Here is a 22,819-nt window from a genome sequence, read left to right on the forward strand (position 1 = left end):
ATTAAAAGTATCATATATGGAGTACGAGACGTATCTTCGTTGTTTGATCACCTTCTCTGGCAATAGGTAAGTCTTTCCTCTACGAATTTCATCCACTATTAATTTGGTAATTCGATTAAATAATTTATCACATTTAGTTTCAGTTTTGAGAACGAACCTTATCCACAAGGTTCGTTACCGTTTTCGTGTTGAATCATGGATTTTGTGTGAAGTCACGTGCTGTCATCCAGGTGTTAGATTATGTGATTTTCGCAAGACTACATGAAATGTCTGTGCTCATAGTTTTGTCGAATGTGTTGGCTAATGGAAATTATAATGTGGGAACAGTGAGAAAATCAAAATGTGAAGATTATTGGTAGTATTTGCTGTGCAACTACATGTCTTTCTTAGTGAAGGGTTTGGAATGAGAGAAGTATGAGGTATTTAGTAAATGTAATTTGTGAGTAGTAACAAGTTTCGGAAAAGTTAACTGCTAATCATTCGTATAGTTTTTTGATTCTACTACCGGAGCACACAGTGAAAACATCGAGAATTTTTTACGTCATTTAACGAGAACTTTGACTTTCACACGTAGGTTCGGAATGCATTAACTTATACTTTGGATATCACTTACGGAAGATGAAATTTTGTATAGAAGCCAGTACTGGGGAGAAATATATTTATGAAGCATGCTCAGGTATTATTAATTTTCACTTTTTCTTATATCTCTCTTATTCTCGATATATGTATGGCAAGTATCGGGGGGGGGGGGGGGGGCATGTCTGAATTCAAATACATAATTTAATGTGCGGCTTTTATTTTACAATCAGCGTTCTATATTGTGCTTTTGTTTAATGACTTTCGTGTATTACTTCATTTACTTGTGCCCGCTTGGTGTAGTGACTTGCGTGTGGTCCCGAGTTCGATTCCTGATGGGAGAGCAAATTAATTTTAATTTCACAATCACTCATTTTTATTATTTATTCATTTAGCTTATATAGTGTATTCAGAACTTTAAACTAAGAAAACGAAAAAGTTGCTTCTGTTAAAAGGATTGCCATATAGTGGTTAGTTGTTTGTTCTTATAAAGCTTATTGTGTAATTTTAAAGAGTTCGAAAATGTGATGGCTCCTGCAGTTCTGGATGAACTTGACAATGCCGGTTCCAGTTGGTATCATCATGCCGCCTCAAGAGATTACACTTGATTAATTTTAACAAAATGGATCCAAATTTCCCTAACCCCACCCTACTCATCAATGCACAGCTGGTGTGTGTTTTATAAAGTCTACCCATAGACTTTCTGTTAATATTTTAAACATTGGAAGGAAGTTTCGATTAATTTAGAACACCGCTAAGAGAGGAAGTTGCTATGGTTGTAAATTTAACAGGACTTCAAATAAGGAATGTCAAAAATAATCAGGGTTGGCTGGTTTAAACCGTTTTTTTTTTTTTTTATTTTCTCCTTCAAAACAACCAACTGGTTTAAACCAAAAAACGAAAAATGTTCGAAAGAGAGTAAGTGTTCGTAAAATCTTGATGAACACACATTTGTGGCTTATCACGTTTCACTCCCGTATATTATTAGTATTATATTCAGGCCTAAATTCTCTATTCATTACTCAAAGAAATTATACTACAAAAGGAACTTTTTTTTATAAGTTTATAAATGTTTCTTTTGTGATTTTTTTTTATAGTTTATTATTATTGTTATGCAATGGCAATCAAAGAAAAATTCTAAATATTGTTTCGTTTTAATAACGTTTACTATTGCTAAAATACATCGAAATGACATACTTTTTTTTAGGGTGGGGGTCATACAAACCCCACGAGATGCATTTATTGAAATCAGAACCGTCTTTGGTATCTATTTACGTATAAATAGGTCAGAGCCACAGTGGACTCAAATAATTCTTATCTTTATTCCCTTTCCTTACTGATATGCAAATTAAGTCGTTGTATTTCTTTAACTTGGACTAATAAAAGTCGTAGTGAATTAACTTGGACTAAATTAGTTCTTCTGTACTCTGCAGTACCTTGAAATTGTCCATATGTAATTCTGCATAATGGTTTCACTTGTGTAACTGTTTATCTTTTTGTCCTTCTGAAATGACTCTTGACAATTATATTAACAAGTATGTAAAGAACATGCAACACTAAAGGGTAACTCATTTATCATTAGTTAAGAAAAATTTTAACTTTTTAAATGAATCTCGTATAAAGGCAGCTCTGAGAAACTTTTCTTTGCAGACAAAAGTGTATATGTATGTGTGTCCCTGCGACGCAGAAAATCCTTTCACTTCTCCAAATATGGTTATAAAATGTAACCCAAAAGGAAATCTACTCCCTCTGCATTCTTAACCACAGTGCTTCATGGCTATTTTTAACTATTACGTTAACCATTGCGTTGTGTTGGTGGCTGGGAGCACCTGTGAGAGGAAACTGGCAACAGTGCATTCATTCTGCGGCTAATATTGAATGAAGAAAGAGTAAGAAAGAACTACAGTTAGTGATATCAATAACTTGAATTCCAAGTAAAATGAATTTAAGTGTTTTCACACCTAGTTGCGATGCAAAACAAGTTTCGATTATGGCTAAGTGTATGGATAATCACCGAGGACATTTCAACTAATGAACATGAATTTTCGCATACAGATAAGTAACGTAGAGCAAAAGGTTTTTCCCGGGGACGAACAGTTCGTGACACGCGCAAAATCAGGGCCTTTAATGAACTTTAAATCATACAGTTAATATAAAACATACTTGTATAAAACCTGTAAAAACATTTCAATTGATATTTAGATAAATACGTAATTATGCATAATATCTTTGTGTTTTTGTGAATTTCCGCAGGTATGCAAAATAATTTTTTAAATGTGCATGTGATCAAAAAGCTGCGCAAAAGTCTAATTTATTGTGTATTATTGATACAGCTTAATATTGTGCCCTTACACAGGGTTACACGAGCACGTTCCGGTCTACGAACCTTGGGTTAAACAGGTCTGAAATGATAGCTGTAACAGATAAACTTTGTGGGTGCCTCTAAGTGAATCTGTGCACGGGTCCGGTATACAATAAATTACGGTACTATTACATGGTGGACTCGGGGGGTGTAGCTAGGGGGAATCGCAAGGTAAACAATAGTGCAAGGCGTATTAGTGTTCTTTTGTAGGCTAACGAAGCAGTACTCTTCCTAACCACTAAAGCCAAAATAAGGACCGGTACGGAAGCACCATACAATCATTCACCTAACAGCTCGTATTTTGATGATGAAGTAGCGAAATGCGTCAAACAAGGCAACGCTAGAGGTGACGTTCTTCCATTGGGACGAAACCGATAACCGCTATAAACAGTACAACGTATTTTTATCAGGAGTCCTTCATGAGTGAGTCGGCAGGCGTATCACATTTGTGGCCAATTAATCCCGGTTTAGAGTCCAAATGGAGGACAATTTCTCTCGGATGTAAGTTGAGAAGCGGCTTGGATTCCGCTTTAAGCTTATGACCCCTTCCAGCATAACCCGGTTGTTGCATAATAACACCAAGGAGAAACAGACTTTTTTCTGTCTATATGTAATATAAATACACAGAGCAAATTATTTCAACCAAAAACAGGTTTAAACAAAACAAAACAAAACAAAAAACGAGTTTTTTGTTGTTTTTTCAATAAAAACCATGGTTTTTGGCATCCCTGAAAATAATTATACTAGAAAGAATTACAGCCGGGGCCACCATGATTTCTAGCAGATTTGATTTCTGAGAATCTAGTTCTTCAGAACTTCTAAGGAACTGTTCCTTATGAATCTAGATTCAGTCAATGAAATGTCTAAATTGAAGATTCGAGGTTTCGTGCCGCAGAGTAGGTCCAGAATATTAAGGCTTAGATTAGCTTAGGAGTAAGTTAGGTTATGTTAGTAATATACTTTCGGTTAAGTTCTATATTCCTGGACTTACTGTGCGCTACTTAACCCAAGACTTGCCCACAGAACACTAGGAATAGAAAAAAAATGAATGAATGAATGAAAGGAACATCACTTCTAGGAAGTATTCTAGGAAGCATATATGTTAAAAAAAATCTTGGATTTCCTCTGAACATCTAGAAAACATAATGAAGTAGCTAAATTGTAACACGCGGCGAAAGAAAAAAAGATAAAAAAGGATAAACTTGACAATATGCGCTCCAGCTCTTCATCTGCGTCGAAAATAAGTTCTTGTTTACATTTCTCTTTTTTCTGTAATAGTGTTAAGTGTCAGCTGATGGCGCTGTCAGTTGCTTCACGTGGTTAAGTATAGTTTGATGACGTTAATGACGTGTAGTGTAAATGCATCGTGTGGCTGATCTCTTTGATATGATGGTGAAGTACTGTGTGTTCGTATTATGAGTTCTTCTGTAGTGGTTGTGACACAAATTAATTTATTCTTTCTACAATAACAAGGAATTGCTCAAATTTCTGGAACGGCGTGGTTTAATCAAATTGGAAAAAGACTGACGTAAGTGTGGGCCAAGTTTGAAGTTTTCCCAGAATAGAGGCCATCACATCTATACCTGAGAGCATGAAGTGCATAAGTCACAAATCAGTTTTCCAGAAAGCAGTAAAAACACTTAAGCACTAAATACATATTGGACATACTATATTATACACTTGGTTAACACATTCGCTACCGACAGAAAAAGTTATACTTCCAAAATGTACGAACGTCTCATATTTGGGACGCATTGGTTTTCAGCAAGGACCAGCGTCCCATATGTGAGACGCTCGGGCTCGTTCTAACAGATGGTCTGTGGGTAATGTAATTTTCTTATGACCGGTCTATAGTGGCGGTTTATGTCTATGAATGGTCCCTCGTAAAATCCGCTGTGTCCCATATATGGGACGTTGGTAGCCAACGTGTTAATTACGTCATCAACCCGTATAGAACAAAATACAACCAACCATTCGTTGCAGACCTCCGAAAGACATATAAAACTGGTTTTAACTCTTTTTCGCAAAAATTAGACTTACGCACTTCATGCTCCCAGGTACAGATATTTTCCTTGGCATTACTCGAGCAGACGGTTCTACCAAATATTAACACAATTCTTCCATTTTCCGGTTTCTTTTTGTAGAACATGCACTAAATGAGATAGCACATAAAACATGAAGCAACTTGTGCTAGGTGGCCACTAGAAAGCACAAATGCCATCTAAGCAAGTCAGCACAGGAGGAAATAAGGTGGGCCCAAGCCATAGCGAAGGGGTGTGCCCATAAGGATCAGGCGTGTCAGCGACAGGGGGTACACGCATAAACGAGGACAATGAAAAATTACTTAAAATATCCACAATAACCGTCTGGTCTAGTGAACCCAATCTTGGATATGGCAAAATTCACCAATGTATTGCAAATGCCAATATTTTCTCCACAGTTAATTTCGATCCTTCAAAAGTGCCCTTCACAGCTGATACACGAATGTTACACTGCCTTCCTTTTTTACCTTTACGACAGAAAAATGTGTACGTATTGCCTCTGTTCTGAACTTTTACTTCTTTTCCACACTTCGCACAGTTCATTTGATGCTTCATAACACCAAGACGCTGCAGAAACTTTATAATATGATGCACTTTATCACACAATATTTTGAAATAAAACAGTATGTTTGCATTATATCCATTGCACACGTCCATGATAACGTATGAACCGGAAATTCCCGCCGTTTATTCCTGTTATTTACATTCTTGTATTCTTCCGCCTTTCGCTTCTGTAAATAGTTACACCTACAATACTTTCATTACCATTCAAAACCCATTTCAATATGGTGTGCAATGACAGAAATTACTTATATTTACCCTCTCCTTCCGTCACGAAAAATGCTGCACTCATATTTTACCTATATTTTTTCGTTTTTGGTAGAACAGTCTGCTCGAGTGGACCCTTTCCCTCTGTAATTGGCGTTATTGAGGCAAACTGATTTTGGCATGTGCTTGCTTTACGTGGAAATTTTATTGAGAAGCCGTGTGCAGGAGATCGTCGCTGATCTGTATACTCCTGAATTTTGAATTTGTGGCAAGTAATATTACACATTTTGTTGCATATTAGGAAGAGTTATTTGGCCTTTCCCCTCCTCCCCTTAAGTGTGGAATTTGTGATGCTTTGTTAAATAGTTTAAAAGATGGTGACGTAACTTTGGTTCTTAATAAGGTGAAGGACAAATTTTTACCTTGGTCATTTTATTCGATTATTCGATTCAGTTACTCGAATCTTTGGTTTCGGTTTTGAGAATGTATGGTTATTCTAAGTGTAACTGGTACCGGGCCACGTGGTGACACTGTTGGTTTTTTTTTTTTTTTTTTTTTTTTTTTTTTTTTTTTTTTTTTTGCTTGCTTGCTTGCTTGAGCGTGCAAGTGTGGTGGAATGACTCGACGTCAAGTGCTGATAGAGTTCTTGCATGTGGTCTTGCTCATGCTCTATCGCCAGATCACACGAAAAAAAAAAAAAAAAAAAAGAAAGAAAGTAGCTTCTTTTTTTAAAATACTAGGTTGTGGCACCGTTTCACTCGGTAGTGAGTATTGTACGACATACAATAGCGCTATATGTCATAAAACTAGTGCATAAAACACGAACCAATCTGTGCTAGGTGGCCACTAAAAAGCAGAATGGTACCTAACCACATCGCAGCAGGAAGGATGTCAGGCAGGAGTGCGTCCGTTGGGAGCAGGCGAGTTAGCAGCGGTGGGTATGCACACAAAAGAGGATAGTGGAAAAATACACTTTACGTCATAAAATGCCTAGCATGTGTGTTGCACAGCGTTGGGGGAGATACTAAATGCCATCCCTAAAAGTATCAAAATGTACTAAATTAGGTTAGATTCCATTAGATGTTCCTCTTCTGTAGTATCATTTAGTTTCCACACTTACGATAAACTATTCGCCTGTTTAGTTGACCATGCCTTTCACACAGTTTCAACAACTAATACTGCTTATTTTTGTATAACTCGATAAAACTCAAACACGATATGCCACAATCTTGTTAAAGCATCGTTTCTACACTGGCTTTCCTATAAATCAGAGTAAGTGTACATCTCCGCCATACAGTAAATTCTGTCGTAATTGCCGCTTACAACATCAGAACCCAACTAGCAAGTATTTTCTTAACTTCAACTATTCCCCTGATCTGACTTTCACTCACTTTTCCTTAAAAGCCAAAACAAATTCTCCAATTCGTCTGGTAAATTTTCCGAAATTGGTCCGGCGATACAGCACTTAATCCGAGGAAGAAATTAAGGACAATTTCAGTCTTGCACTAAACACACCGGCTTTGCACTGTCATTGATACCAAATAGTTAAAACACGCTATTAAGATGATACATACAGAACAGTTTCAGTTGGAGCATAGAAGAAAGAAAATTCAATCATTTACGATTATAGATTATACATATAATATAAATATTTATCTGGAAATTGAAACTTAAAATAACATGGTTAATTATACAATGCACCATTACTGACCCTCCTTCCGCATGAAGCTGGAGCAACGTGTACACTTCCTTCTTCAAATAGCTGACAGCCAGAGCAGCTTGTCCTTCAACTTTTCGTAGAATAAAAGCAAAACGTAAGAACTTGTTTCACTATAAGTTGATACAACCTACACTCTTCCCGCGCTTCTTCGGCTCAAAGCTGACAGCTTTCATGTCTTCCTCCTTCTCTTCGTCTTTCTGGTCTTGTCGTAGACCATTACCGGTCAAATAGGTGAATGCACCAGCTCGCTATTCATATGTGCTACGATTACAAAATAGTCAAATGTATACCTCACACGGAGGAGTTATGATTCAGGAACAAAATTGAATAAAATACAGGACACAATTGGGAAGACAGGACACAATCGGGAAAAGGTCAAAGTCAGGAAAAGGTCAAAATCGGGAAAGAAGTTCAAACAGTGAAAGAGGGCTGAAAGCCAAGTCGAACAGGGGAAAAAGTTACAGGAAAGTGGGAATTGTAAAATGAAAAAAGAACAAAGAGTAGAAAAAAGAAGGGGATGTATGTACGTGTATATATAAAAGAAAGTGTAAGTGTAGGGTAGGTGTATAGGAGATCCCCACTCAACTCTCTTCCTCACAGAGAACCACCACACACGAGGCACTCGCCGTAACGGCCACTGTCGACTCCCCTTCTCTTCTATCACAAACCTCCTTCGTCTTTCTTAGTAGTGTTGTTATAACATTAACTTAAAGAATCGCTAAATAATAAAATAATCAAATTTTGGATAGAAATTATTGTTAAATTCCGTGTCCATGTGCACTGTTTTAACTGAGAGATCTAATTTACTTGATGGCTTATGTATACATGGAGGTAGTGAATCAGATTAAGATCCACATTTTATGCTTGTAAGTGGCGTTTTCTCGTTCGTATTTTCTCGTCGGCCACTTTTGTTCGTATTGAGAACCTCTCATCGGATGTGATTAGTGGGGCCAAAAGAGGCAGCTTCCCCCACTTTTTTGAAGTAACCCATTAACTTATGTTTTCATTTGGAAATGTGATTTTGTAATAAATTTTTGAACTTTTTGTGTCTATTACTGGTTCATAAAAAATGGTACCATATAATATTTGCCGTTGCGTGAGTACGTATTGTTCGTTCCCGTGGAGTTAAGAAAGCTACAGATATTGCGTTTTAATTTCCACGGCTCATGTACTTCGGATTCAACGTTAATCAGTAAGTCCCGTCTCATACAGGCTAGTTGCTGAAAGGGGCGTTAAACTCCAAATCAACTCAACATAATTAATTGCCACCGAAAATAACCCCAAAATTAACCTATTGGAGCACAACAATTCCAGCATACTTTCATTTTTTTCTTACAAGGGCTGGATACGGTAATCAGCTGCTTTAAAACTAATTGAGAAAACATTTCGCAAAAAAAAAAGTCTTCCACAAGTTATTTCTTAATTGCACAAAAATTAATAGTTCCAAAAATGTCCTTTCTTCTTTCTAATAGTAAGGAATATTGATTAAAAAGAGAGTAATAAGAAACTTCTACTTTTCCATTGTTTTGCAGTGTAATATACGAGTGAAGTGGTGTGTTTAGGGGTGTACGAGTGTATGTACAATTAAATTTTAGAGCATTCAACATAATTCTAGGTTTTAGGATTAACTTGAGTATGGAGTGATTCTAAGTATTGTATTCTGATGTGTTCCAAGAAACTGAAAACTACACCTAATGGACACGAACATGTCTCGGGAAGCTGCAAAAGCAAAAATTCCTTTAAATGTCGTAGCATATGCTTATAGTATTTACTGTCTTTCATATTCTAAGAGTAATAACATACGTTTAATAGCATGTGTGGAATTAAAAATTAAGTTATTCATTAAGCCCCAGTTTCAATATAACTTCTGCAAAACAAGCCTCATTGTTCATTACTATGATTAATATTATAGCGTCTATTTATTTGTTTTGCAAATTTGTTATTAAATTGTCTGATCACAAAATTTTCCAGACAGAATTTTAAAATGCTCGTGAGCAAGGAATCAAATCACTTTTTACACCTTTGTTGATTTAGAGTACAAAGGACTAGTACCAACTTTCGTTGCTCTTCTCAATTTATTTAATAAAATATGAATTACGATATTTTAACTGAAAACGACAGTATCCTATTAGTTATACAACCTTTCATCAAACGAATGGTTAGAAACAACCAGGGAAACTAACATTGTTATACAAATATTCAGATCTTGTCTTGCTACCCCACTTTCAACGTCCCATCGCCGCCACTGGAACCTATAATACTTCTAAAATAATTAATGCTATAAAGTTTTTAAGTTATATGATTTTTAAACATTCGCAAAGATCGTAAGTCTGAAAAAAGGAGGGAAAAAGAAACATGCACTTCACTACCAGCACGTTTCTTCAGTAATATGATTGCTATCAGAGAAGTAGGAAGAATGGGACGCAGACAAGGTTGGACAACGACAAGCCTGGACACTTAATTTTGGTCGCTCCCGACAAGGTTGGACGACGACAAGCTTGGACAACAACAAGCTTATACACTTCTCAATTTATCCTCTTGCGCCAGACTCGAACGAATTCCTGAGATGTCCAAGCTTGTCGTGGGCGATCCCAGCAAGCCTGGACACATCTCATTTTGGGTCGTTGACGACAAGGTTGGACGACGACAAGCCTGGACACATTCCTGGGGTGTCCAAGCTTGTTGTGGTCGATCGCGACAAGCCTAGACACATCTCATTTTGGGTCGCTAACGACAAGGTTGGCCAACGACAAGCCTGGACACATTCCTGAAGGTGTCCAGGCTTGTCGGGATCGACCCCGAGATGCTTTGACATATCTCATTTTGGGTCGCTGACGACAAGGTTGTCCAACGACAAGCTTGGACACAAAAAGTGCCCAGGCTTGACGTGTTCCAACCTTGTCGTCGTCCAACCTTGGCGCGGTCCCACGAAGAATACAGCACTATAATAGTATCAATAGCAGTTGTCGAAGTGAGACGGTATGCGGTGGTATGCCATACCACCTCTGGTTTTTCAGTGATGAAGGCATACCGTCTCTGGTTTTCCAATGCTTAAAACATACCGTCAGCGGAAAGTAGATGCTAAATGCCTTTAACAAATCCATTTTTATACATAGTAATTGACGAATAGCTTTGCACGTAAAAGATTATATTTCTTATGTAGCAGGGTTGTTTTGTTTAAAACAAAATGTTTAAAACAAATGATTAAAACTTGTTTTAAATTGATTTTGTTTAAAACAAATTATATATACGTTTTAAACATTTTGTTTTAAATACGTGTATTTTTAAGGCTTGTTTTAAACATATGTTTATTTTTATTTTATGTAATTTTTGTAAAAAAAAATCTACCAGAGAAAGATAATGACCAAAAAGTGATCCCGTTCAGAAGGCCATTTTCTTCCCGTATACAGTGTTGCCACACTTGGTACAATTATCAAATTCAGCCCAATTTGTCTTTCATCGGTCCGATGGTACCACGCTGGTATTTTCAGCCCTTATGTGAAAAAAGCATAAGTATGCCAAGTATGTGTTGGTACAATTCTATCCAATTCAGCACCATTTAACACATACTTGGCAGATTTTCAAAAGTGTCAGTAAGACTTTTTCCTGCATCTCATGATTAATTGGTTGATTTGTTCCTCGTTGTATATATATATATTTTTTTCATATAAATGGCCATAATACCGTTTTGGCCTATTTTTCATTTTGAAATAGAGGCTCGTTTGATTTCCTAACAATACATATCGAAGATGATAACTGTTTTTCCTTTTAATTTGTGGCCTCTATTATACATCCAACGTGCGAGAAAAGTTTCATCTACTTCCACAATTGTTCGGGGGTCTTCCTATTTGGATGTTTTTAAAAAGTAATTTCTAAAAAGAGCAATTTCTTAATTTGGACTCTTGCAAAAAGGGGGCGGAGTGTTCTAGAACTTTACTTCTTTTAGTTTCGTATTATAGAGCCATGTATTACACTGTGATAAAATAATTAATTCAGCTTTTTTTGTTTTAATTTGGTACTATTTTTCAGCCCATTCCATAGCTAGGACTGTGACAATACTGATCCCGTGTGAATGTTTTGATTTCTCGTGGCTACTGCAGGTGGATCTGGTGATCCACAATTTATTTCGTCTCTTTTCTCTTGTTTTTCTTTATCGTCTATTGTATTGCTTAAGTGCTTATCAGTTAACTTGCGAGAAAGTGTTGTAGTCGAAGGTTGGACTACTTGTAGAAATGATATTAAACAATAAATAAAAGAATTATCATTGAAACAAGTTTTTGTGTTGTATTCAGAAAACAAAGGGCTCTTTATTAAATTGCGGTTCTGAAATTAAAATATCGCAGTCATTCGTTAATACATACACTACATGTTGGTTCTCAGTCTTCCTACAACTTGGAATCGTTTGACATGAGTTTTACGGGAAGAAAAAAGGACACCATTTCGAGTAAACCGAAGAAACTAATTTTATACGTTTCGAGCAAACTTGGGTTACAGGATAAATTTGGCTCCAACTTAGAGTTTTTAAAAAATATTTTTAGATATGGGTCGTTCAGAGCACAAGGATCCAAGTCCATTTTCAAAAAAGTTCATTTTTACTCAGCAAACGTAGTATCTTCGTAGCGAAGAGTCCGAAATAAATGAACCAAAAACCACGCGAAAAGGTGTAGTGTGGGCTAGAGTTTCATAGGACAACCGCTAGACAAGGGCGTTTCTAGAACGGGGGAACAGGAGGGATAATTTCCCCCTCCCTGCTCATAAATTTAATATATTGTGTACGCTGCAACGTGAGAAAGATTAAGAAGTCAAGCTCCAAATGTCATTGTCAATGATGCATAATTACATTAAATAAATGCAGGAGTAGGGGAGACATGTATGTTTTGCCCCACTTTGCCCCCTCCACCCCCAACTGCCCAAAAAATTTATGAAGCCGCCACTGACCATTGTACTTTAACACAGAAGGATACCCTCAAGTGAGATTGAATATGCTTTTATGACATTTAAAATCATAAAAACTTACATCTAAAACTTACATCTAAAACTACACTACATATAATTACATCTACTCCTCGTCTATCTTATAATGCCCCCAAGCTAGCGTATTTACACCATCTCGCGCTATATATCTTTTATCGTCCGAGGAATCTAGCGCCAGCTTATGAACGGTTATGCTATATATATCGTGCTTATAACTTCTAATGAGGTTTATATCCTTATACGTTTTAACATTTTTAAATAAGCTTTCTTTATAATCATCAAACTGCAACTCCTTGGCAACTACGCATTTAGTTACTCCTTTAGCTTTTTTCTCTTCTTTATTTTCTACTCTATAAGCATACATCTTTGATCTCAAGCCAATAAACTCTGTCATTATCTTACCTTTATTCTCATCCTTCATCTTACCTATTACTTTTTTGTTTATTAGTGGTAGTCCATATATGTTATTTTCCTTGTATTCACTCGTGTCAAACTGGTCAACTATTTCTGCTATATCTTTGTAAAAGTCTTCAGTCTCAATCTCATATATAAAGCTATCAGTATCCATATAACATAAATCTATATTGTTTCCATATTTCGGCTTCATCGTGTTATAGTGAAAATCATACATTAATAGCTTCGATAGTTCTAACACACTCATACCAACATATATTGGCTTATTAAATGTTAATCGCTCTTTTTTCATATGTATAGCACACAAGTTCTCACTAAATATTGTTCTGTAATCAAAGTTAGGTTTAGCAATTAATGCTTCTACCCTCTTACTATCACATTCTAATTGTATGGGCTGCCTCTTTCTAATATTTTCCATAGTCTTTCCAAATACCGAGTTATTCATGAGCTTATAAAAATCTTCTTCAAACTTGTTTTTGGCTTGCGTCCTCATCTCTGTATTTAAATCAATGTATTTCTTTAACCAGTCTGATTGTTTGAATTCTAATACTCTATGCACTTTCTTTAATCTCATTCCAAGTGACATATAAAGTTTTAAGTTTCTATAGTGAATTACATATCTTTCCTTATTGTAAAGCGTTGTTAGTAATTTCGATTGTTTTGAGCCGGGTGGACACATGTTTTCTGGAGCTAATGGTAAATCAGAATGCTTGTTATGTAAACGCCTTGGATATTCTAAATCTACTTCTAATATGTAGCCAGTTTCTGAGTCATCTGGAATGTTCTTTATATCTATGTAAGGTTTAACCCACTTAAAGTCTTTATAAGGCATGTATTGACTCATCGCCCATCCATATAAGTTGTTTGCGTCTAGATATGCTAGGTATGTTGAACACTCATCCTTATTATAATCTTGCATATATTTGTTGTTAGCTTTTACATATCTTTTACTGCATTGTGAGATTCCTCCTCGTATACCCTTTTCTAACATTAGTATTTTATCATAATCAGTTAACATTTCTAAGTTAATTTTAGTCATCTTTAACATTGCATCCCATGATAGACCCGGTGCTGTATAATACCAAGCAGGATCTAATCCATATGCCTTTAAACATACATCTCTAAAGTTTTCAAATATATCTGTTAATTGGAGGACGTCTGTTTTGTTATAATACTCAGTTAAGTCCTCCAATAACTCTAGATTGAATTCTTTACAAACTCGTACATGAAGCTTATGACGTTCAGGACTCATTTTTTCTCCTGTTAATCTGTTTGTAAATTTGTCTGGAGATAATGGAACAGGTTCTTTCAATTTTTCAAATGAATCAACATAATCATATGGATAATCACCTTTTGTAGTAACTAGATCAAGCTTATCAATCGGGAAAAACTTTAATGTCTCTCGAAATTGTTCTGGCTTTAAATTCTTTGTTAGCTCTGCTAAACTCTTTGGCATAAATCTAAATGAATCAACAAATCTCAAATTTATTCCATCTTTTTCTGATCCTGCTTTTACATATTTTTCATATGTTATGTACCTTTCCTCATTATTAGCGATCAGTTTAATTTTCTGTGTATCATAAGCTAGCTCCTTAATAAACAAATGCGTATCATAGCCAGTTAAGTTGTGAAGAAATACAGGAACAAAGTTAGGATTTTTATAGTTTAAATTGCAATAACTGTGAGTTGCACCTCTAAACTTTCCAGTTAAATGATCATGATCTCTTACTTTTGCTTTATTTTTATTTATCTTATACAAACACTTTTTTAAGTCATGCTTCCATTCTTCTATTTTTTCACTCATATCATCTTTATCCTTGTAGAACTGTATTTTCTTCTTCAGTATATTTATTTTTTTCTCAACAGCTGGTGGCAAGTCATTCAAGTTTTTCTCACATATATGACAAGTATCTGAACTGTTATAAACTTCTATTTCCTCCTCACTAAGCGGAGTCATATTAACTACTCTGTTATATATTTTCATAATTTCTATTGCTTCTTTTTGTAACATTTCAATAAATACTTTCGCAGCATCTGGACCTATATAACTAACGGGGGCTTTGTAGTCTCTATTTGAATACTTGACATAGTAACAAAAACTCATTGGTTCATGCTTTTGATATTTTACTGTTTTACTACAATTATGCTCTATTTCTAACTTACATAAGATACATTCAAAGTCAGCAATTATCGTAAATGGAACTCTTAATGATCGATTATAGTTTTGAAACTTTACTTGATTGTCATATGGTTTAGGAAGTTCTATTCTAACAGCCTCATGCTCTTTACAATACAGCTCATGGTTTTGCAACTGCTTCTCATTTCTAAAGTGTCTTGTTAAACATCTATCACAAAAGTATAACTTCTCAGTATGTTTTGTCACTTGACTTCTTATTAATCGTGATAAGTCTTTTATCCAACAAAAATGACTGTTCTTTTCATCTTTTACATATAATAAATTGATATGAGTTTCCTGCTTATTTTTTGTGATTTGAAGTGGATATACATTATAATTCTTGTCATAGCCGTAAACATTGATGGAGATATTACTTCTTCTTTCAAATTTTGGAATATCTTTTAACTGTACAGGAAACTCAATACCATCACAATATTTCTTTTGTAGTTCATTAACAAGTTGTTTATAATGAGAGGGTCTTTGAGGATTTTTTGAAACGGTTCTATCAATAGGCTTTAAATAACTTGCAATAGAATGTAAGAAACATTTATTATCTTTATTTTGAATATTTATTACTGCTTTCTTATCTTGAATCTGCTTTGGAAGTTCAATATAGGAAGAAGCTCTTAATGGCACATACTTGTTTAATCTGATTTGTAAGTATTTAATTTGGTGTAATGTCCAACCTGATCCCCTACCTTCAAACTCTTCCATTTCTCTACGAAGTTTTTGTTTTGCATGATGTATATATTCACTTAAGTCAGTTGATTCTAATATTCTCTCGTTTGATGTTTTGAAATTGTGCTCTTGTATTTCTTTATCTTTAATATAGTCACAAATGAAAACAAGGTTAACTTTAACAGGGTGAAATTTTAATTCCTCTTTGATTTTGTTAATAGCAACTCTCCCACTTGTATCTAAAAATTTTATTGGATCTTTATATCCTCCTGTGTTTTCGACTTTAATGGTTTGTAAACGCTTCTTGAGTGCTGTTTCTTCTAATTCAACTTTGATGGGTATACGTGCTGGCTTCGGTTCTTCAAATACTTCTTGTTTAAATGGGTATATATTTTTAATCTGCCTTCTGCTTTGCTCATCGTCATGTTGTTTAAGAAGGTCTATTAGTTCTGCTTTTCTTAATCGGGAATATCTTCTGATTCCCCTCTCTTTACATTGCCGTCTTAACTCTATTACAGTAAACTTATTATAATTACTCATCTTATTTGTTATATAGAAAATCTTCGTTAGTACTCCTCACCAGGTTATTTCAGTTCATTTTCATTTGTCCTAGTACAACGCTTAACATTGTACACCCCCTGCTATTGTCTACATATTACGCGTTGTATTAGAACACGGCTTTCATGGGATTAACCCATCAAAGTCACATATACACATTTAAAACTGATTCATTTTTGTAAGCTTACTCATCATCATCATCACCATAATCATCACTACCATATTTGTATTCATCATCACTACTCAAATCAGATGTTTTTTGCTGCGTTACTAATAACTCTTTTTCCTTTAACAGTATTTGCTTCTCTAGTAGTGTTGCTAAGAGTTTAAGATCATGATGAATTAGTTCAAGTCTATCATGTAATAAGTCAAAATGTGCTTCCATATTTGTCATATAGAAAACCAACAAAAATGAAATAAATTTTAAAATCTAAGAATAAAAACAAACATGACTAGTGCTAAGGAAATATTATCCTACAAACCTGTATTTGATTGTGTATGTAAATATTTAGATATTGGTGGTTATAACGATGAAGACAAAATAAATTTTAGCGTGTCCATAGGTATGTTAGATCATTTGTTCAAGAAGGCTACTAAAGAAAACAACTCATTTCTTACACAAAACATTCTCTATGCGAACGTTATGAATTTGTCCGAAGAGATGTTAGATTCACTGACTGATGAACAATGGCTATCTATAGGCTATGATGATTATGAGGGGGAATACAACTATGATCACATTACAGAAGACTTCATATGTAAATATCTGCAGAAAGTTAATTTGATTGAAATATGTTTATGGAAAAATTTATCGGAAGAGTTTATAAGAGAATTAGCTGATAAAGTTGATTGGGAGATTATTTCAGGAAGCCAAGACTTATCAGAAGACTTTATAAGAGAATTTGCAGATAGAGTTGATTGGAAAGAAGTATCGTATCACCAAAAGCTATCTGAAGAATTTATTAATGAGTTTATAGATAAAGTTGATTTTGATGCTATATCTTACAAAAACGAACTCTCTGAAGCCTTTATACGAGAACATGCAGATAGAGTTAATTGGTGGTACATATCTGGAACTAAACAATTATCAGAAAACCTTATAAGAGATTACGCTGACAAAGTAGATTGGGAAATGATTTCAATGTCTCAAAATTTAACAGAAGAATTTATTGCAGAGTTCGAAGGTAGAGTTCATTGGCGTAACATTTCAACTTATCAAGACCTATCTATAGACTTTATATATTCGTTTAGACATTACGTAGATTGGAGAGCTATAATAAGAAAATATCATAATAATCCCAATTTAGGTGATATGTTGAATGTAGCATTCGCTGTTACAGCAGAGGGTAATGTTTAACTAATTATCTTTTATGGCTATTATACCATAAAAGTTGTATGTTTGAAAGGGAGCCAGTGCTGGTGGTCCCCCCCCCCAGTTGTAACCAAATCTTCTTCTGGTAGGGATGTTCAAAACTCATTACCTTTACCTTTACAAATCTCTTCTACTCAAAAACAAATCCACAACAAACTCATCGTCGTATTCTCCTTCACGTGACAACCATACGAAATAACACAGCTGTATTTTTCTTTGACTTTGTTTAGGAGGTTGACCGAGTTTGGATCTTTGGTTTCTGATAACACTGACATTCTTGGGTACTTTTCTTTAAGACACTGAAGTCTTGCTTTGATGTTTCGCTGCTGAACTCTTCCAACCCAATATTTGTATGACTCGTAACACCTAATCTGATCGTGTTTGTCTGTGTCGTACTTGTCTACTATGTCTTGAAGCTGACCAGCTGTGAGGTTCTTTTTAACGATGATCAACTTGTGTACCTTACTTGGGTCTTCTGTGTGTTCTGCTGCTATGGTCTCGAGCTTTGTTATCTCCTTTGCTTGTTCTTCGTTACGTATTTTGAGGTCGGACATTAGCTGTTCTACTTTTTCAACTCTTGCTTTTAGGGCGGTTGTGTTTTGTCGAAGCTGTTTAAAGTAACTATCCATAGTACTCATATTTATTATATAGAAAATCTTTATTTTTAACTTCATTTTCGTTACCAGCTAGCCGACGCCAGATATCCCGCACCGGCTTTGATTTATGTAAGAGACCCCTGGATGGTTTTGTTTAACGCTTGAAATTGTACTTTGATGGATTAAACCATAAAAGTCGTAACTTTAATTATCAGATAATAACTGATCATACAAGCGATCTATACTGTTAACCAATTCTTCTTCTGATAGTGATGTCCAAAACTCATTACCCTTACCTTTACGAATATCTAGTTCTTGCTGCATTAGGTTGAATAGCTTAATACTGTTAGGATCTCTAAACTTTTCGTATATTATTACATGATTCGAATATTTTTCTTCTGCTTCACTAAGAGGCTTGTATAGACTTCTCCTTTGGCATCTGATAGCATAATAAGGGAAAGGATCATTAGGTTTGTTCTTCTTATATATGATTAGGCAATTATCTTTTGAAACATCATCTGTATATGGTGCTGCAATTTCTTTTAAGCTCTCGTTTCGAATTCTCAATCTCTCCATTGTTTGATCTATTTCTTCTACTCTTTTTTGCAACTCTTCATTGTCTTGTTGATAGTGTCTAAATTACTGAGTGAAGTAATTAATAATAATTTCATTACATTTAATATAAAAATCTGGTGAAACCCATCTTGCTATATCAAGTATTAACTCTTTCGGAACATATGTTCCTCGTATAATACCTAACTGCCCACTTTTAACAGTCTTAAAGTCATCCCCACGAAATCGTTGCAATGACTTTATATAAGAAATTAGCTCTTTAGATTGTTTATTTTCTAACCATTTATAAAATTTCTTTCCTCCATCTTGACACAACTTAGTAGCATTGAAATATCCTGTACTCTTATCTATAATCAACTTGAAGTCACCAAAGACGCCGTACCAATAGTTGTCTTTAATCTGTTCGTAGCAAATATCATTTAGACTAAGTGAACTATCCATAGTACCCATATTTATTATATAGAAAATCTTTATTTTTAACTTCATTTTTGTTACCAGCTAGTTTTACTGTGTAAGATGAGTTTCTGAAGTTTCTAGCTTTGAAGGAATTTTGAAGTGGTCTATATCTAGACCGCTTATCTTTTCTGAAATGAGCTTGTCTTCCGATGTTTTGTTTTGTGTCATGATAGTGTATTTTTGCAACCGGAAAATCTTCCGTTCGGGAGTTTGTTTGTGTTTGTATAGCTGTATAAATATTTGCATTGTCTGAAAGTCGACCGAGGAACTTCGAAGTTTGTTGTAATACTCAATAAGCTCCTTAGAGTGTTTTCAGCCCTGGAAATGTATGTTATGGGGGTATCGTTTCGTTACCCCCTTATCTCATTCGAACTATCCTTTTATTTCTATTATTCCATAAAAGACAAACATTTATATTTACACTACAACATTACTCTTATCTATCCAACTATTATGCGAATCATCAAACCCTAGCCATTTGACATATACTTTATCACCTTTCTTTCTCAACACCTTTTCTACTAAGTATTCATCTTTATGTTTCGTCTTTAATAGTTCTGGTTCGTAAAATCTACCTTGCACATCCTCTTCTTCTAAATCTTTAATTCTATATGTAGGCGGATTAGATGGAATAACTTCACTAATAACAAATACTTCTGTTGACCAATTAGGTGTATATCCTTTCTCAAATAACCCTTTCGATTTACTTATACGAACATGATCACCTAACTTGTATTTGGGCTTAACACGCTTATATTCTTTTTGATACACTTTCTCCAATATTGTTTGTTCATTCTTCTTATTAACTTCTACAGGTTTTAAACCAATTGTTCTATGAATTTGATGATTATACTCTTTAACTAGTGTTGGTAATATCTCTATCCATTTGTAGTTCCCTTGTGTCGTGAACCTTTTCCACATGTTCTGCTTAAGTGTTCGATTAAGTCTCTCAACAACAGAAGCTTTCTTACCACTATAGGTTGAGTAGTGATTAATCTTATTTTCATCCATCAACTTCTTAAACTCTTTATTGTAAAACTCTTTACCTTGATCTGTTTGTAAGTTACTAGGTTTTCTCGTTCTTAATATGGATTCGAATGCTTCTGTAACATTCTTGCCACTCTTATCTTTAACAGGAACAGCAAACGCATATTTCGAGAACACATCTATAATCGTTAGCAAATACTTATAACCTTTATTGATTTTGGAAACACCTTTTAATACTCCGCTATCCATTTCTACAAGATCAGCCTGCCAAAGATCATCGATACCTTTTATAACTACACTTAATCTGTTAAAGTTTTTTCTAGATGGTTTGTGAATTTCTTCTACAATGTCTTCTCTAACACCTTTACCTTCTTCTAGTCAATCAGGCTTTTTAACGAATTGAGTTTTAGTAATACCGCATACAGAACAAATACCTTTCTTTAGATATCTTCCATTCTTTGTTTGTTCAATTCTAATAGTATCTTTCTTCGTATCTGTCACTTTCTTACACTTAACACAATACATCCTGTTTATTATATAGAAAATCAATAACTATCGCTGTTTAATATTATGCTATCAACATTCTCACCATCATCATCACTATCTTCGTCTTCTCTTTCTACATGCATAAGAAGCAATAGTAATTTACCATGTTTCAGATCAGAACCTTTAGATGGTCTAATTGCCAAATTATCATTTGTATTAAAGTGCAATGGAAAAGTTTCAACTAGAGAATCATTTAAATATAGATCTATGTAATACGTATTGTAAGATGACTCTATATGCATTAACCTACCTTTATAAAGAAATTTGTATGTGATAGAGAGATTATGTATTAAAAAGAACGGAGTTTCAACATTTTCTGATATTAATCGACTATGAAGCTCTATAACATAACTCCGTTTGATGAAGTTAAGCTCTTCTTTCAACATAGCAATGTCTTTTCTCACAACTGCATTATCTAACTCTGATGTCATTTTAACATTACCAAAGATATCCATATTTATTATATAGCAAACGTCTTTAGGAAAGCTCTCTTTCTATGTATATCACAACAAACAATAATTGCCCTTCCTCCATAGCTGAATTTTTAGTTGGTTTAATTGTAATTATATCACTCTTGTTAAAGTTGAAAGGTAAATTTTCAATCAAAGTATCACCCAAATATATCTCTAGAAAGTATTTATCCAAACTTAACTCCATGTGCATTATTTTCCCATTATAGAGAAATTTGTAACCATTAGAGAGATTGAATATTCTAAAGATTGGCTCCTTAACGTTTTTAGCTCTCAATCGACATAATAGAGGTATGGTTTCTTTCTGCATAACCAATCTAGTAGTATCCGTTCTAATCTTTTGAAAATCTTCTTTCTTGATGTATGTGTCTTGTAACGTTTCTAATGCATCTTCAAATCGTTTTCTATCGTTCTCTATTGAGCTTCTATTGACCTAAGTTGACTTACGCTAACAACATCATTTAAATTCTCCAACAATTTTAATTTTTCTTCACTAATATCAACATCACCTTTTCTATCTTTAAGATTACCAAATATATCCATGCTCATTTATTATACAGAAAATGCCCATCCTAGTTTTTCAAAACATTTCTTTAACATCTCTATTTGTCTAGGTGAGCGTTTAAAATCAATATCAACATGAACATCATGCTTTTTCAACAGATGGTGCAATACACATTTCAGGTTAATAAACAATGCTCTTTCCGGATACAGCTCCCTAAAGACCTCATGTAAGTTTTCGAAGTCGTTTATAAGTGTTTCCTCCATATGTTGTAATTTTAATGGTTTTTGATCGGTAAGGTGATAGTGTATTAAATAGACATCATCATAATATTTTGTGTATTTGTTTTTCTTTAGTACTTCTAGAACATCTTTTGTTGATATTAAATCTCTTGGTATATCTCTAAGTTTATCATTTAACACCTTGAGCACCTCTTCGGGAATAATTCTATCCTGTAAAGCTTGCAAACGAGATAACTGTAACTTAAATCTTTTTGTAGTATCGTACCATGGTTTTCGTACGCAAGCAGCTTTCGTTTCTTCACAAGTACTGTAAACCCAACCACTCTCTACAAAACAATCGCCACAAATGTAACTACTCATACCTTTTGTTAATGACTTACTACCACAATAACTGCATTGTAATGGTCTAGAGCTATAATTCGACAACAAGTCCTTTAAGGTAATTATTGGACGTAACTTTTCCAACTCTTCTTCCGTGTACAAAACTTTTGGTATTAACCTTTTCCATAGATCAATAACATTATATACGTTGTTTTTATCATTTAAGTCTATCTCGCTAACATCCTGAAAATACTGATAAAAATTATATCTATCTAGTTCATCTAGTTCATCCTCATGCTTCTCAAAATAATCTAAAAATCTATTGTGTATAGCTTCCATATTTATCTTAAACAAAACTTTTATGGATACAAACCATAAAAGCACTTAATCGTTTTTAATCATATACATAACGTCGCTAAAAGAATACCCTTGGTTTAGAAGATTTAAAACCTTAACACAAAGATGACCGCATATAACTGAGTTAAA

General features: G+C 34.5%; 1 protein-coding gene across 1 annotated transcript in view; it reads right to left on the minus strand.

Annotated features, from left to right (window-relative positions):
• Positions 1-7,668, minus strand: part of Ctps (CTP synthase) — an 85,752-nt gene extending 78,084 nt beyond the window's left edge. The window contains exon 1 of the mRNA XM_081772114.1: positions 7,460-7,668. The gene's annotated coding sequence lies outside the window, so the exon portion shown is untranslated. The remainder of the gene's footprint in view (positions 1-7,459) is intronic.
• Positions 7,669-22,819: the final 15,151 nt, after the last annotated feature.

This window comes from Thermobia domestica, chromosome 9 (assembly GCF_964235325.1).
Source record: "Thermobia domestica chromosome 9, izTheDome1.hap1.1, whole genome shotgun sequence".
Classification (NCBI taxonomy): domain Eukaryota; kingdom Metazoa; phylum Arthropoda; class Insecta; order Zygentoma; family Lepismatidae; genus Thermobia; species Thermobia domestica.